Source organism: Trichomycterus rosablanca, chromosome 14, assembly GCF_030014385.1.
Source record: "Trichomycterus rosablanca isolate fTriRos1 chromosome 14, fTriRos1.hap1, whole genome shotgun sequence".
In the NCBI taxonomy this organism is placed as follows: Eukaryota; Metazoa; Chordata; class Actinopteri; order Siluriformes; family Trichomycteridae; genus Trichomycterus; species Trichomycterus rosablanca.
The window spans coordinates 34,058,512-34,072,754 of NC_086001.1; the positions used below are offsets into that span (position 1 = coordinate 34,058,512).

The 14,243-nt window shown below is 38.6% G+C and overlaps 1 long non-coding RNA gene and 3 other non-coding genes across 4 annotated transcripts; 3 read left to right on the top strand and 1 right to left on the bottom strand.

Annotated features, from left to right (window-relative positions):
• Positions 1-2,324: 2,324 nt before the first annotated feature.
• On the bottom strand, positions 2,325-2,406 carry trnas-uga (transfer RNA serine (anticodon UGA)). Its single transcript has one exon. It is a non-coding gene; the product is annotated as a tRNA-Ser (tRNA).
• A 234-nt stretch (positions 2,407-2,640) lies between these two features.
• On the top strand, positions 2,641-2,722 carry trnas-uga (transfer RNA serine (anticodon UGA)). The gene has a single exon. It is a non-coding gene; the product is annotated as a tRNA-Ser (tRNA).
• Positions 2,723-3,397: 675 nt separating this feature from the next.
• Positions 3,398-5,286, top strand: LOC134326122 (uncharacterized). Its single transcript, XR_010014494.1, has 4 exons — positions 3,398-3,461; positions 4,198-4,375; positions 5,104-5,166; positions 5,263-5,286. It is a non-coding gene; the product is annotated as an uncharacterized LOC134326122 (long non-coding RNA).
• Positions 3,658-3,739, top strand: trnas-uga (transfer RNA serine (anticodon UGA)). Its single transcript has one exon. It is a non-coding gene; the product is annotated as a tRNA-Ser (tRNA).
• Positions 5,287-14,243: the final 8,957 nt, after the last annotated feature.

Genomic DNA, 14,243 nt, shown 5'->3' on the forward strand with positions numbered 1-14,243 from the left:
TCCTGGCCATTGCCGTGTTTGTATCCTGACTCTGCTTACTATACTAGAAAACTAGTTTGTTTATTGATGCTAATTATACTTTTGCTGGAGTGGCACAGGTTTATGGCTTAAAATAAATGTCTGTTGTTAAAGTCAAATAAACGTTTTAATAAAATTTTCTTAAATTGTCTTAAATTTCTTTCATAGCTACTTGTTAAGAGCGTAACATATTCATTTACATTTTTGTCATTTTGCAGATGTTTTTACTCAGATAGACTTACAATTGTGGCTGAATACAATACAAGCAATTGAGGTTTAAGGGCCTTGCTCAGGGCCCCAACAGTGGCAACTTAGTGGTGGTGGCGCTTGAACCAGCAACTAGACCAGTACCTTAACCACTGAGCTACCAACTGCCAGTTCAGATATGTAAAAAACTTTTGCCTGTAAAAAAAACATTTAGTAACATTTTTTTAGTTAAAAAAAGCACAGTTTAGTAAACTAAAAGTAAAATGTTTAGTCAGCCTTAAAAATCTAAAGGTTAATCTGACTTGAAAATGTAAGGCAACCGGCTGCCTCACCTTTTTAAGCAGTTGTGCAACTTACTTTGCTAAGTTAGGTTGTTAGTTCACTCAAATCACTATTTAAAGTTGGACAAAATTACAATTACTATTTGATTGTACTATATATATATATATATATATATATATATATATATATATATATATGCAAGCCCTTTTGCTGCTTGTTAATTGTTTGCACTTTTAATAAATGCAGATATTGTATTTGATGACTGGAAATTGATTTATTTGAGTGGTAGTTAAGTGTGCTTATATTTTAAGTAATACAAAAGCAAAAAAATTAAGGCAATAGTTTGCATGGATCTTTCTATGTTGGTACAACTTGAATTTGTAGTCCTTCATTTTGACTTTATTTAGTTGTGTTTATTACAAAACCTGAGTAGATTCAACTTAAAAATATTTAAGTTGACTCAACGTAGTGATTTTAGTTATACTGTGATAATGTATTTAAGTATATTTTAAGTGGCTTAGATAGGTTCCATTTACTTAATAAAACAGAAAGTTAATTCAACTCAAAAAGATCCATGCAAACTATTGCCTTAAATTTTTTAAGTAATTTCAACACCACATTTTTTACAGTGCAAACTCCATGAAGAATGAGTTTGATCACTCACGTGCAGTGGCGGCTCCTGACAAATCTCTCAGGGGGGGCAATTGTTGCGATGATGGCCAAGGTGACCCGTTCAATGGGTAAATTAATGCTTAAATAATTAACATCTTAAGTCATCTGTCAGTTTGCCCTCACAAATAACTTTGAACGTGGAGATAATAACAATAATAACAATAATAATAATAACTAATAATAATAATAATAATAATATGATAATTTTAAGTAAAGCCTTCACACTAACAATTTAATAGTCTTCATCAGATAGCATTTTATTTTAGGTGCTAGCTGCTCCAACTAGGGTTGCAAACTTTCAGAACTGTGCAACCCTAACCGTAGGCTATAAAAAATATAACGGGTCATACACAGTTTTATTTAGGCTGTTTAACATTTATTATTTTCATTCTTTATAATAATAAATCAAAACCATATTTTAGGCAAAACAACATGCATAAAGAACATCATGTAACATTTTTTCTCAATGGTGTAAACAACATTTTTACATGATCCATCTTCACACAGACATGTAGCCCCGGTTCTGGACTGCATTGCTTAGGGGGGCAGTGAGCAAAGTGCTGGCCCTGCTTGTGTTACTTTACTTTCGCCCTACACACGGCGTTACTAGGACTAAAAGTGAACACTACTTACAATAATAACCGAACCCCTTTTAATTCCCGCGGTAGCAGCAGTTTCATACATAATCGCGCTGTCTCAGTCTAATCTGCAGCGTTTATCTCCCATTGATAAAAATATGGAACACCACGTTTAGTTTCCAAATAAGGAAGATTATGTGTGACGCAGGCACGTAAGTGCGAGCCCTTCCGGAAGTCATTCAAAATGCATTAGAGCGCCCTCAATACGAAAAAAAAGAGCTTTAACATGAGAGTCTATGAGAGCGATCTGGGGCGATTTTCAGTTAGAGCCTGATCGCCCCGAAAGGGCCGGTACTGTACGGAACACAACTCCACACTGATTGGACTGCGATATTCAGAGACAAAACAGACTCCAGAACAGTCACAGCTAGTTTAACACTGGTTGAATGTGATAGAAACATTTCTTCCCTTTCGCACTTTGGTGGTGCGTCGCACGATCGCCCTAATGAACGAGCCGCCCCTGCTCACGTGTGTATTTATTTATGTTTTAATACAAGCACAGAGCAGCGCTGTGAGCAGGGTTCAAACCTGCACGGGGAGACCCCATTGGATATCAAGTCCAACGCCTTAACCACTCGGCCATCATAGCCTGAGGAACACAGGAGCTCTCTAACAAAAACTTAACCAATTCAACAACAACATCAACAACAATATGATTATCATACTAACAGTGAAGTGTGGTGGTGGTAGTGTGATGATGTGGGGATGCTTTGCTGCTTCAGGGAAACTTACAGTATAAGGATGGATGGACCCACAAATGCTCCAAATTTGATTGATTAATGTAGGAAGTACCAGACACCTTCAGGTCTACAACCTCCGTACAGTTGTGATGGCCGAGTGGTTAAGGCGTTGTACTTGAAATCCAATCGGGTCTCCCTGCGCAGGTTCAAGTCCTGCTCACAGCAATCATGAGTTTTAATGAAAGCTTAACGTATATACTGATAAACACTGATAAAGTTGTATGATTGCAATCAGATCATGATTAATGTAAAACTAGTTATCCTCCTATACGTAACATCACAATATTTACCTCAGGATTTTCTGGTTGAGAGCAGAATCTGTGGTTCTGTTCAATTTAATTAACTGAAACCACAAACCACAGTGTGTTAATTTGATTAACTTTATATATATATATATCAGGATTTTCAGATAGAGAGCAGAATTTATGGTTCTGTAATATCACTCAGGCCCTGAAGCTGCAAAGCATCCACATCATCACACTACCACCACCACGTTTCACTGTTGCTGCTGTGAGTTTATTATTTACCTCAGTTTGAAGTAAAATGAAACGTTTGTGCTTTTTGCTAATTCAGTGTCACTGGGTGGAAGATTGAAATCCCAGAGAAACACAGATTGATATTTTAAGAATGAATAAAGTTTTATAACAGTCTCTGTGCACCTTCATTGTTTGCGTAGTTGTTGTGTAGTGAGCGGATCTATAGGACGACTTACTCTGAAGGACACGTGAGATGTTCGGGCTCTTCGCCCCCTCTCGGGTTCGCTCTGTCCTTTCTTCTCTCTCGGCTTCACAACATCACTGAGCTGCACTGCGACACTGGAGGAACATCTCAGCGGCTTTCACACAGACTGGAGACCATGGAAACATGCAAACAAGAAAAAGCAGAAAGAGCAAAAGATCGGAAGGTAAGAAAACTGATTTTAAACTAATTTTATCATTTATTACAATCTTATATTATTATTTAACTTTAAAGTGAGCGTGCTGGTCTGATGTTCTTTATATTCTGTTTATATCCTGTCTCATAATGTAAATTATTGTTAAAAAAAAACAGAATTTAGGAAACCCCAGTACAGAAAACAGCTAAGAATCATCCCTTATACAGCTGTGATGGCCGAGAGGTTAAGGCGTTGGGCTTGAAATCCAATGGGGTCTCCCTGCGCAGGTTTGAACCCTGCTCACAGCAGCCTGGACTTTTAATTAAGGAGCCACACCTTGAAACAGAGGATTGTGGATTTAACACTGATACAAATGTATAATTGTGTTCAGATTATAATAATGAATGTAACATATTTATATCAGAAAATAAAGTGAACCTTCCTCTTTGTGTCCCACAAGAATCCTACTGAACTTTCTCCCTGTTTAGGGTGAAATCCTGTTCACAATAAAATCACATTACACAACGCTTTACCTCAGGATTTTCTGGTAGAGAGCAGAAATTGTGATTCTGTCCTTTTTTCCAACTCTACTGAACCACAGTGAGAGTCATAAACACCACCAGCACCACCAACAACCCCACAAACACCATCAATGCCCCGAACACCATCTATCAGATCTATAAATGGAACCTAAACTAATTAAACTAGTCCGACTTTTCCGCTTCAGTGACACCATCATCATCTCCTCCCTCTCTCTTTCTCTCAGGCTGTGGGTCAGAAGTGTGTAGGCGCTGTTTTACACTCTGGTACTGACGGGCAGACACTGGCACAGGTAGGAAGCAGCGCTGATCTCCGCATCATCAAGCCACGCCTTTCATTCTCACCAATACTGAACTGCTGCCTGGTCAGGTGGATCATCAAAAGTACAACAGCACAGAGTACAGGTACACACATGCACACAAATGAGTGTACGTTTATTTTGAGTAAACTACTCAACATGTTCCAGCTAGTCTGTTTAGAAGCTGGGGTCAGAGCTTTGAGAGTTAAAGCCATGCTCAAGGGTCCAACAATTTCTGCTATACACAACTGGGAATTGACAGCCCAGAGCTCTGCCTACTGAGCTACAGACAAAACACTCGCAACAGAAATAAACGAATCCTGCTACAGAAATCTAACTAGTCCTGAATAATCAAGCCTTTAATATTAAATCAGATAATCAGACAAAATATGATAAATATTTTGAAGCACTTCTATTAACCACTGTTTCAGATCAGGATCCAAACCTGATGTACACAATTATGTTTCTATACTCACCAGTCTGTGTTATACATGATGAGCTTTATTTATCTGTATTATTAAATACATTTCATTAAATGTATATTTAATGAACGTACAGCTAACCTACACTACTGTGCATGCACATATAGCGTATTTACTATCTATGGAATTATCTATTTTTATCAGTGCACAGAAGTTGGCTAAAACACAAGAAGTTTTGTTAATACAGATCTGTAATTTTAATGTTTGTATTGTTAATGTAGATGGAAAACTGTAACATGGAGGCCTCTAAGGGTGGTAAAATATATACATAGAACGTAACTGGAGCTATTATTGTTACTGAACATTTTAAACTAGTTCACATTTAGTTAAACCAGTTTGTATCTTGTGCCAGTGTCTCCATGAATGAATAGGAATTAGGAAGCTGAGGGAACTTCATGACAGCGGGGCTGAAATGGTAGATGTTTAGAGCAGCTCTACAGATTTCATCTCATTTAACTTTTTTATTTAAAAGTTCTTGTGAACATTATTTACTGATTTGTAGCATTGTTAGCTGTTTATTTCAGGTGCAGTGTGACAGTAGATGATTTAACAAATCACACCCAAACTACATAAACATGTAGACACTCATCCTCCAGAGACTCAGAATGTGTTATTATAATTATTATTATTATTATTATTGATGTTGTTAATAAATGAGTTTAAAAATGATACCATTATTTGAGCTGTATGGGTCACATGGTGGATCAGTGGGTAACACTGTGACCCAAACCCAGAGGTGGAAAGTAAGGAATGACATTTACTCGCGTTACTGTAATTGAGGAGTTTTTTGTGTACTTGTACTTTTTTTTAGTAGATTTTACAACCTGTAAAGAAGTGGACATGAAACCGGCCCGTTAGGCTGTTCGATCCTGCGGAGCATTTACGCATTTGTGGCTGCGAACTGAATCACTGAGTTAACGAGTCAGAAACGACTCACTCTGTTTCATTATGATGTTGTGCATAAACAACTCCATGAATCGGTTCATTTTGTGAAGAGATTCAGATGTATAAAGCAGTCAGAGCTTCAGAATTCACATTCTGGGCGGAATTTCAATCTCTTTCTTTATTGGTTGTTGTATAAATGACAGTTTAGTGAACGAATCACCAATTTAAGCTTTTTACCGGGAAAGCCGAGAGCAGTGTTGCCAACTTAGCGACTTTGTCGCTATATTTAGCGACTTTTCAGACCCCTTTAGCGACTTTTTTTCAAAAAAGCGACTAGCGACAAATCTAGCGACTTTTTCTGGTGTTACTGGAGACTTGGAGACTCGAACGTGAAAACACATATTGTTCTGCAGTTACTGTCCTCACCGAGCAGCGGGTGCTGCTGTGAGCCCCTCCGCCCCCCCAAAGCACTCACGGGCGGTCAGTATCACAGTCAGAGTTGCCAGATTGGGCTGTTTTCCACCAGAATAGCGGGTTTTGTTGGAAATTGTTTTAAAGACATGCAAGCAAAAATTATTTGTTCTTTATATGTATAATTACTGATCTGTACATTTTAAGATATTAATTTGTACGTCATGATGGTTTAACTGGTTTATTATTTGTGAAATGCTAAACATCATCTGCTTATCCTGCATTTTTTCATGCATTTTGGCTGAAAATTACTGTCGCAATCTGGTAACCCTGCCCAGAGTAGCTCAATGTTGTCTTAAAAAACAAAAACAAACCACAAATCAACAGAAGAATGTTCATTTGTAGTTCTAGACATATTTAGGGTGTTTTTACCCACTTTTTGTCTCTCCCACGATGTTATTCCTCTCTTCTACAGCGTCAATTACATGCAAATTGACCTTATGCAAATTAGGTGATGACGTCATTTAGCGACTTTTAGGACAGCCAATAGCTACTTTCCTTACTGAGAAGTTGGCAACACTGGCCGAGAGAATAAATGATCTACAATAGTTTACATTAGTTAGGAGGATAAAACAGTTGGGAATGGATTTATATAATCTGGAAACATACAGGATGGTCTTGTGGATTATATCCCTAATGGAACAACACATGGATATAGATCAGGTAAGCACATAAGTGCTTATGATTTTCTGTTGCTGTGTGACTGATCTGGGTCGCGGTTCTGCTGTTTACGGTTGGCTTTCATTTTGCAACGATAGCAAAGCATTATGAAATATTGTGATTTTTTTATGTTCATTATTGTTTGAGTAATTATTGAAGTAAAACGGACAGCATAAATGTGATTGTGAGATGTAACTGGTTTGTTCCTATATGCTGGTGTAAGACCCGTTATATTTTTGCTAGGTGCGACTTTACCAGCCTAACCCTGTTACTGAGGATACACAGAAATGATGCTGTATTGAACTGATAAGAGCAGTTACAGGGTGTTCGGTGTGTAGAGCTTAAATCCACACATGAGCTGCTGATATGCTGCATGGCTGGTGAGCTGTGTGTGTGTCTGCTTCATCATTCATCATTCATCTATCAACTTCTGTTACAAATGATGTTCCTCCTTCTGTTAAACAACTAACTTAGTAACGTTTACTCTCAGTACCCCCCCCCCAGTGACGTGGTACCTACAGGTGGATGAAACCTTTATGACGTAGTAAGGATTCCACTCCACACCGGGTATAAATAGCGGGGAGAGCGGGATCCTCCATCAGTCTTCACTGACAGAGATACAGGACACACACGCGGCGGTTACTCTCTCACACTCACCGTGTTTAGCATGGCGTTCCAGGGATTTATATCGGGGGGCGGACTGCGCTCAGCGGGTGTCGCGGTCGGTGTTACAGCTGCTGCTGCGGCCGGCTGTTATTTACTCTACCAAAAATGGCGTAAAGCGCGCAAGAGCACCAGAGGTGTCGCGGAGGCGGAGGAACACATTCCTGAGGACGGGAGCAAGGTGGAACAGGCACCGGTACAAACCGGGTCTGAGGACGGGAGCAAGGTGGAACAGACGCCGGTACAAATCGGGTCTGAGGAGGGGAGCAAGGTGGAACAGACGCCGGTACAAACCGGGTCTGAGGAGGGGAGCAAGGTGGAACAGGCGCCGGTGCAAACCGGGTCTGAGGAGGGGAGCAAGGTGGAACAGACGCCGGTACAAACCGGGTCTGAGGAGGGGAGCAAGGTGGAACAGGCGCCGGTACAAACCGGGTCTGAGGAGGGGAGCAAGGTGGAACAGGCGCCGGTACAAACCGGGTCTGAGGAGGGGAGCAAGGTGGAACAGGCGCCGGTACAAACCGGGTCTGAGGACGGGAGCATAGTGGAACAGACGCCGGTGCAAACCGGGTCTGAGGAGGGGAGCAAGGTGGAACAGACGCCGGTACAAACCGGGTCTGAGGAGGGGAGCAAGGTGGAACAGGCGCCGGTACAAACCGGGTCTGAGGAGGGGAGCAAGGTGGAACAGGCGCCGGTACAAACCGGGTCTGAGGAGGGGAGCAAGGTGGAACAGGCACCGGTACAAACCGGGTCTGAGGAGGGGAGCAAGGTGGAACAGACGCCGGTACAAACCGGGTCTGAGGAGGGGAGCAAGGTGGAACAGACGCCGGTACAAACCGGGTCTGAGGAGGGGAGCAAGGTGGAACAGGCGCCGGTACAAACCGGGTCTGAGGAGGGGAGCAAGGTGGAACAGGCGCCGGTACAAACCGGGTCTGAGGAGGGGAGCAAGGTGGAACAGGCGCCGGTACAAACCGGGTCTGAGGAGGGGAGCAAGGTGGAACAGACGCCGGTACAAACCGTGTCTGAGGACGGGAGCAAGGTGGAACAGACGCCGGTACAAACCGGGTCTGAGGAGGGGAGCAAGGTGGAACAGACGCCGGTACAAACCGGGCCTGAGGAGGGGAGCAAGGTGGAACAGGCACAGGTACAAACCGGGTCTGAGGAGAGAAGCAAGGTGGAACAGACACCGGTACAAACCGGGTCTGAGGACGGGAGCATAGTAGAACAGATACCGGTACAAACCGTGTCTGAGGACGGGAGCATAGTGGAACAGATACCGGTACAAACCGGGTCTGAGGACGGGAGCATAGTGGAACAGATACCGGTACAAACCGGGTCTGAGGACGGGAGCATAGTGGAACAGATACCGGTACAAACCGGGTCTGAGGACGGGAGCAAGGTGGAACAGGCACCGGTACAAACCGGGTCTGAGGAGGGGAGCATAGTGGAACAGGCACCGGTACAAACCGTGTCTGAGGACGGGAGCCAGGCACTGACACTGATGGAAATCCTGGGTCAGAGTAAGTGTGTGTGGAGAGAAAATGTATATATGATATATAGTGACTATAGGAAGTGATGATAATAATACTAATAATGGTTCTGCTCTTGTTTAGGCTCCCACAGAGTGTACACCTTCGAGTACAGTTTTGAGTTCTTCGGTTCTGAAATCAACGAACCGTCAGAGTACTGGACTCGTACTGAATTTGCTGCTGGTTTCATAATTAGATTTGATATGTTCACTCGACTCTTCAAGTTTGTAGGCCGGGCAGGACCAGCTTTAGTCAGCCTGGCTCAGAAGATCCAGAAAGCACTGACCGGTACCAGTGATACACTGGCTGTTACCGATAACGAAGTCACCGGTCAGTGAAAAGAAAGAAGTTCAATTCAAAAGAAATGTGTGTTCAAGTCCTTGCTCAGGGGCCAAAATGTGGCAACTTTGCAGCAACGGGGCTTGAACCAACAACCTTCTGATTACTAATCCTTAAATAAAATTGACTAATGCTTAAGTGCAGCGTTTGTTGTATTTTTATATTTCAGTGTTTTATATGAACTTATTAAACTACAAGCTTGGTATTTCATTAGTGCTTTTGTTGGGAAAAATAGCATCATTTGTTTGCTCAGTAAAGTTATTTTAATATTCAGATCAGATCTATATTAGTGCTGGACAAAACACAAAACACATACGACTTCTTTTACAAATTCTTACACAAGATCTACTCAAAATCCATGCATTCACAAGGGCCAAATCCACAAAATGGAAAAAAATGGAAATGACGTATCTCTAAAACTAACAGAAAAACATAGAAAACATTTATTGTGCATTTATTCAGACAAATCAACCTATTAAAGTCTGCTACAGTTTGATGCATTAATGTCAAACTAAAAAAAACTTTTTACCCCCTACAAAGAAGTTTGTATTTATTAACATTGTTTTAAATAAGGATCAATGTCTCGAAAAATGACATTATTTATTTTTATATACAATCAATGGTCCTCACCTACTACAAACCTTATTTTTGTAAATATTCATTTATTTATTACAGATTAATAACTAAACATTTGGAATGAAGAAAAAATTAACTTATTTTTATTACCATTATTACATTATATAGCATATACTAGTTTACACAAGTTAAAATTGTACTGTTTCAATTTTTAAAACTCAAACTTTAAAAATTAAACTCAAACTTTTGAATTAAAACATTCAGCTGTGTTCTTATAAACAAACTTTCCTTTTTATAGATATATTTTAAAAACAAGGAACAAAAATCTGAATATTTAGTTTGTCAATACGGGTTTTAAACTATCCACAAACCTTTCTTTCATTTCAATATTTTAAAAATAAATTATATCTAAATTATTCAAATTAAATGATTTAAAGTGGAGCTGCAACCTCAGCATCACTGTTTCTGACCCACTGAAAACCAAACATTCCCAACATAAACACACAAATCCAACAAAGTATTTACAATCCCAGATCTGCTCAATCCACGCATTCACAAGGGCCAAATCCACAAAATAAAAAAAAATGGAAATGGAAATGACTTGGCTCCCCGTCACTCCTCTCACTATCCTGTTGATATTTATCCCCGCTACTCAACACTGCAGTCACCATCATCTAGTAATGTACACACCTCATCTACTGTCAGCCAAACCAGACTGGATATGGGGACCTAGGGACGGGGACCTAGGGACGGGGACATTGGGACACCCCTTCCAACATTTCAAACTGCAGTTAGAAACTAAACTACCAAAATAAAATAGAATGTTCCCCTGCCCCTGCATGGGAGCTCTGCTTATTGCTTATCTGACCCCCTGCAGTGCTCGGTCAGTCTGCTGTGGATCATCCTCACAGGAAAAGGTGATTGTGATTGCGTGATTGTGATTGCGGAATATGATCAAAAGATGGCGCTAAAGTTATTTATACATAAACATGAACAACGTTTAACAGTGTTACACAATGACTAACTGTACAACAAGTCTGTTTTATGCTGTAATGTATATGTATGTATACACACATATTAGGTGATCCATTGTTCTTCAAATAGGCTAGTGACCCCTGTTCTTAAAAAGACAAAGATACATGTTTCATTTGAGTACATGATGTAATAATGCTGTGTGTTAAGGTTTTATTTAACCTGGTTTATACCTGCCTTCATCCAGCTAAAGATGCCAATCATTTTTAAATAACCATCTGCGACCTTAACATCACAACAACACAAAAGATATTTCATTCTTATGTGCTAATATGTACAATAACAGTTGTTTAAAGTTGAGTTTAAAGTTACATACTGAGTGAATATATTGAGCATTTATTACGTTCTGTATGTACTTGGCTAATACACAAGATGTTTTGTTAATAGAGATCTGTACTTTCAATCTTTTTATTGTTAAAGTATACTGTAAAACATTTCACGTTGGTTAAACTCAGAAACTTAAGTTCACCTGCTGCCTTAAAAAGCTGAGTAAACTCAACTTGAAGAAAACTGTTAACAACTCAAGAAGTTAAGTTAAAAAGTTGTTTAACTAATGATTATTCATTGTTTCAACTTGATGCACTGAGTCAAAATAACTTACTATGTTTATTTTATTCATTTTAGAAAATGAGCTATCTAGTCAAATAAACATACAATTCCTCACTATTTTAACACACTTTCAAGTTAATAAAACTTCAGCTATATTCACATAACTTATTGTCTAAAGTTAACAGTGCTTATGTTCATCATTTCTAGACTTGACTAATAAATGTTTCCCAGTTTCTTTAAACTTTACAATGAATCAACTTACAACTTCTGTTTATAAATAACATTTATTTAAACAACAAATATTTCATATGTTTTCACCTTGGCTCTTGGTACATCTTTTAAAAAGGCAATGTGTACCCAAAATAAAACCAATGCCACTTCTGAACACATTTATTGCAAACAGGTTCCATAAATGTTGTTTAGAAATAAATCTGCTCTTTGTAGTGATGTAGTATTCTTCCTTGACCATTTCCACTTCATGAAAGGGATCTTCAGAACTCTGCAGAGAGAAAAAACAAGAATGCTGAATTGTGTTCTCAAAAATGTATGTGAATAAAATTATTATCTGGATAGTGAGATATTTAGGTCTCTTCATTCATCCCTACATAGGTCAATTAAACCCAATTACAACTTTAAAAAGAAATACAAATTATTTAACACTCAGCAGATCAACGCACAAAAATAAGTCGTTATTTACCTTTGAAACTGGATGGCTAACGAATTAGCCAGCTAGTTAACATAACCTTTACCACTATTAGCTTACCCGAGCACGCATGCAGACGTTTCTTTTAAAAGCAAACCAAAGTTTATTGTTAATGTTCCGTTATACTCATTACAGCACAAACCAACACAACCATTGTTTAAAATATCTGCCATGGACCCAAGTGGTGTAGTAGCTAACTGTTAACCTAATGTTAAGCGTTCATGGCCTCGGCAAATATAACGAAACGAGTAAATCCGTCAGTTCTGTCACATTTAATGGTCGACGTACACAATTTCACTTTTTATCACACAGGTTTAAAACATTGATAAACTCACCTGCTTCCCGCCATTGACGCTTTCAGTAGTAAACGCTCCAACTTGCCAAACTCCACTCGGTGTATCAATCCGCACTCAATTTTCCTCAAACTGTAGTCCAGAGTCAGGTGTGTCCCTCCGCCGCTGAAAGTAGTCCCCTATCGTATAACGTGTGTTATTCTTGTTTTTATCAGTATTAATATTAATGGCTTTCCGTCTGTGAAAAAAAATTGGTTAGAACCATGCTCCCATGGTTTAAACGTTTTAAAAAATATTATTGTTCTGTCTAACTCAAAAATGGTCCCACCTATAGGAATCGCCCACTATATCCCCTTTTTTTCTTTTTAACTGATAACTTACAGACATGAGTTAAATGAACATTAACAACATAGAAAAACTCACAAGTAGTCAAGACAACTGATTATTTTACGTTAGATTTTCTGAAAACTTATATTTTCTGAGTTCAAAATCCAAAACTTGTCATGACAATTTGAGTTGAAAAGAAGAAATGAGTTCACATAACTTATTGAGGCTGAAATGTTTTAACCAAATTGATTTCTAAAATTAAGGTTTGTAGGATGTGAGGGACATTAATATGTGTTTATCAAAAATAGTTTGACTGTATTAATTTAAACCATATCAGAGTTTAATAGATGTATCTCTAATATACAAGGGCAGTGATAGCTCAGTGGTTAAGGTACTGGACTAGTAAACAGAAGGTTGCCAGTTCAAGCCCTGCCACCACCAAGTTGCCCCTGTTGGGTCCCTGAGCAAGGCCCTTAACCCTTAATTGCTCATTGTGTAAGTCGCTTTGTATAAAAGCATCTGGTAAATGTAAATATACACTTATTATGGATTTACTGATCCTAATTATAAATTAAAATAAAATTAAAATAAAAAAAGCAGTTTCTATAAAACAGTGTTTGTAGGATGTGAGGGACATTAATATGTGTTTATCAAAACAGTTTGACATTAATTCATCAAACCAAATGAGACTTTAATAGATTTATTTATCTTTAATATACATTTATTATAAAATAAATAACAATATAAAAACAAGGTTTGTAGTAGGTGAGGAACATTGATTGATTGCATATAAGAATGCCAAAAAATTCTTGAGAAATTTTAGATTTATTCATCTCCAATATAAAATTATTACAGTTTTACTGACCTTCATTTAAAATTAATACAAAATAAATATTAACTTTTAAAAATATATGTAGGGTTTGTAGTAGATGAAAAACATTGATGTGTTTGTATAAAAATAGTTTGACATTAATTCATCAATACATTACAAGACTTGAATGGATTTATTTCTCTGTAGTAAGTGCAGAGTAAATGTTTTCTACGTTTCTCTCTTAGTTTTATGAAGCTCCCTAACGCGTTAGCTGAAGTGGGAGCTCGATCAGCGGTTTCATTTGAATTTTTCTTTAAATAAATATATGTAATCTTAAAATTATTATCAAATAGGTTTTGTAATATGTAGCCTTAAACTAACTTTACCGCAGTCCCAATCCCAAAATTCCACAGGCAGCAGTTTGGACGGCTCAGTGGCATCACAAAGGGGCCTAATGCACGTAATTTCTATAATTCAGATATCTGAAAATGTCATTTTGACTAGTCATAATTACGTTAGAGATATCTTGAATTGTAATTGCGGATGTGTGACCCTTCAGATGACGAATCCAGTGACGTCATTTGAGATATCTTGGACGCCATTCTGACCCGTCAAAATGTAATTGAAGATATCTTGAATTGTTCTTTTACTAGTCAG